Consider the following 4,493-nt stretch of genomic DNA (forward strand, 5'->3'; position numbering starts at 1 on the left):
TATATCAAACATTTAGCTGAACTTTGAAAACATTTATTGGTCCCTGAGACTGGAAGACCTTCATATACCTCCCCAGATGATGACCCCAGATGATCTCTTCCCAACAATTGTTATGAAACTTGAGTGATTGTTATTTAGATCTAGCACTGAATTTACTGGAAACCTTTTTTAGAACTCCTTTTAGGGCTTTGCATGGACATTAAGGATGCCACTTTCTCAGTGGTGCGTATGCACAATATGCGTCACATAGGGGCACATCAGCATGGGTGTGCCAAAGCAATGGAATAAAAAATGTGTTTTTTTGTTGGTATTTTCTATATGTAGCTGCTGTTGTGCGTTTTTAAATAATTTCTGTATTTTCTCAACATTATATAACATTTTAGATCATTGTAATGTTACGTCTGTGTTTTTTATTCTGAGTTGTTTGGTGCGCGATGAGACACAGCCATCTCACATCAGAGGCACCAAAAGTGGTTCTTTGGTCGTAATCATAGAATAACCATTTTTAGTGCCATATAGCACCGGTGAAGCACCTGTATAGCACCTGTGTAGAACCATATAGGGGCCATATAGCACCATATAGCATACACAGGTGCTTCACCGGTGCTATATGGCACTAAAAATGGTTCTTCTATAATTACGAGCAAAGAACCACTTTTGGTGCTATATAGCACTGTTTGTTTTTATAGTTAATCTGTCTGCATGGTGTGCAACTCAAGTGCAACTGCGCGCACCACTACTTGCACGGATTGCATGCAGGTATTTATCTCCCCCAAACACCAGCAAAGACAATGACAGACTGTTAGTGCAGCTTATCATGTTCTTTATGAGAAGAGGAACCATCTTTCCAGCCAAAAACATTGTTTTAAAAGAAACCTGTCATGTTTGCTTAAATAAACAACAGTCTGTGTGTGTATAGTGTGTGTAACATTAAAATATATGCATAGCACTGCACATGTGTTTAACTAAATAGCTACGTTTTCACAGTTGGAGTTTGGATTAAGTTCTACTGCTGTTGTTACACTGTTGTTTTGCACAGCAATTTAAAATTAAGAAAAAATTATTTACATGCAACTGCAAAATATAGCCCTATGCACTGCCATTCTGTGTTTCAGAATTCAGATTTATTAAATTCAAGCAGATATACAGAGAAAAGTTAAACATTTTAAAGTTTTCAAAAGATCCATTTTCGGCTTCTGTTTTGGTTTTTGGCCGAGAGAATCCTAATTTTTTGTTTCGGGCCAGATTTTTTTAATATCGGTCCATCACTAATAGCAGCCAAATGGGGGTTTAAATTAAGGCTAGCTTAATATGAAGAGTTTTGTTGCAAAACGAGATAACCACCGTTTTTTAATTGTTCAGAAATCTTGTTTTTTGGTTGTGCATTCCAATTAATTTAAATGCAACTGCAGTTGGTTTGTTTTGATTTAAACCTTCATAACCTAAAAAAATACAGCTAAGTAGCACCATAAAACAAAATAATAACATGATAACATAATAACAAACATGTTTTGACAAAAATGTTAAAAAATGGATTTATCTCGTTTTGCAACGAAACTCTTCATATGCAAAACCGAGGTTGCTGAGCTTACATTTGGAAAATAAAAGGTAGCTTGCCATGTACAATAGATGACAATAATTTGGAAAACAACTAATGCAATATCTCTGGTTTCCATGAATCAAGATTTTTATATGGCACTTTTATATATAGCATGTGAAGTATTCATCTAAAATCACAGGAAGCCTAAATGTATAGCATATGACGTATGAATGTAAAATCACATGAAACTGAAATGTATAGCACATGACATATGAATGTAAAATCACAGGAAACTTAAATGTATAGCATATGACGTATAATTGTAAAATTAAAGGATGCCTACATCTATAGCACATGACATATGAATGTAAAATCACAGGAAACTTAAATGTATAGCATATGACGTATAAATGTAAAATCACATGAAACTTGTAGCACATGACGTATAAATGTAAAATCACATGAAACTGAAATGTATAGCACATGACGTGTTAATGTAAAATCACAGGAAACTTAAATGTATAGCATATGACGTATAATTGTAAGATTAAAGGATGTCTACATCTATAGCACATGACATATAATTGTAAAATTAAAGGATGCCTACATCTATAGCACATGACATATGAATGTAAAATCACAGGAAACTTATATGTATAGCACATGACATATATTTGTAAAATTAAAGGATGCTTACATCTATAGCACATGACATATGAATGTAAAATCACAGGAAACTGAAATGTATAGCACATGACGTATATTTGTAAAATTAAAGGATGCTTACATCTATAGCACATGACATATGAATGTAAAATCACATGAAACTTAAATGTATAGCATATGACGTATAATTGTAAAATTAAAGGATGCCTACATGTATAGCACATGGCGTATGTAAAATCACAGGAAACTTAAATGTATAGCACATGACGTATAAATGTAAAATCACATGAAACTTATAGCACATGACGTATAAATGTAAAATCACATGAAACTGAAATGTATAGCACATGACGTATGAATGTAAAATCATATGAAACTTATAGCACATGATGTATAAATGTAAAATCACATGAAACTTAAATGTATAACATATGACATATGAATGTAAAATCACATGAAACTGAAATGTATAGCACATGACATATGAATGTAAAATCACAGGAAACTTATATGTATAGCACATGATGTATGAATGTAAAATCACAGGAAACTGAAATGTATAGCACATGACGTATATTTGTAAAATTAAAGGATGCTTACATGTATAGCACATGACATATGAATGTAAAATCACATGAAACTTAAATGTATAGCATATGACTTATAAATGTAAAATTAAAGGATGCCTACATGTATAGCACATGACGTATGAATGTAAAATCACAGGAAACTTAAATGTATAGCACATGACGTTTAAATGTAAAATCACATGAAACTTAAATGTATAACATATGACATATAAATGTAAAATCACATGAAACTGAAATGTATAGCACATGACGTATAAACGAAAATCACAGGAAACTTAAATGTATAGCATATGACGTATAATTGTAAAATTAAAGGATGCCTACATCTATAGCACATGACATATGAATGTAAAATCACATGAAACTTAAATGTATAACATATGACATATAAATGTAAAATCACAGGATGCTTAAATGTATAGCACATGACATATAAATGTAAAATCACATGAAACTTATAGCACATGAGGTATAAATGTAAAATCACAGGAAACTTAAATGCATAACAATTAATCGCGATGGCAGAATCGCTTTACATCATATATTTGTGTGAGCTGTGTATAATTATTATGGATATATAAATATGCACACATGCATATATAATTTTAAGAATTTTTTATATATATATTAAGTATTTATATTTATATATAATATAAATTATATATAAATATACAAATGTATATACACACGTAAACATTTCTTAAATATATACATCCGTGTGTGTGCATTTATCTACACAAAGTTATTATACACAGTTCACACACATACATGATGTAAATGAAATGTTTATTCTGCTATTAGATTAATCGCGATTAATCGTTATGCATCTCAATACAGTGTCACTCACTGTCATGTCCAAGAGACCCGTTTGAGATGATCCTGCTGGAAGTAGTAACAGTGTGGCATAAATGGATGGACATGGTCAGAAACAATACACAGTTAGGCCATTTAAACAATGCTCAGTTGGTACCCAAAGTGTGCCAAAAAACAATATCACCAACACCATTACACCTGAACTGTTCATACAAGGCAGGATGGATCAATGCTTTTATGTTGTTTATGCTAAATCCTGCTATCCAAGCGACATCTCATGACTTGTCTTAGCTGCTTATCTTTCTGTTGTGTTTTGATCCAAGTCATCGCACTTCACCGCAAGTTATCAAAAGCCATTGCTACTTCTGGCTGGTACAACCTTTCTTAACCTACACATATGTAAACATATATCTTATCTTAAATAACACTACACAGGTTCCGCATTCTGACACAGAGAGATAGGCATGGTAATGATTAGCATTAGCAACGTAATTATTCGGCTAATACTGTTGTAAACCTACACTGTAAAAAATACTTTGCTGCCTTAAAATTTTTCGTTGTCATGTCAACAGCAATGAGTTGTCACAACTTACATAAATATAGTTGAGAAAAGTCAACTTAATTTTATAAGTTATAACAACTCAGCTGTGGTTATAACAACTCATCTCTACTCAAGATAAATAATAGTAAGTTGAAATGACTCGTAAATCCGAGTTGATTCAACAAAACATTTTAAGGCAGCAAAGTATTTTTTACAGTGTATACACAAGCAACATAGAAAATTTTATCAAATTATTAGCCTTTTGTGTATCACCCAATACATGGCGATTCACAGACTTTGCAAATATGCAGTTTGATATTGATTACAAAACTCAAGCTTGAAC

Source organism: Misgurnus anguillicaudatus, chromosome 23, assembly GCF_027580225.2.
Source record: "Misgurnus anguillicaudatus chromosome 23, ASM2758022v2, whole genome shotgun sequence".
Lineage (NCBI taxonomy): Eukaryota > Metazoa > Chordata > Actinopteri > Cypriniformes > Cobitidae > Misgurnus > Misgurnus anguillicaudatus.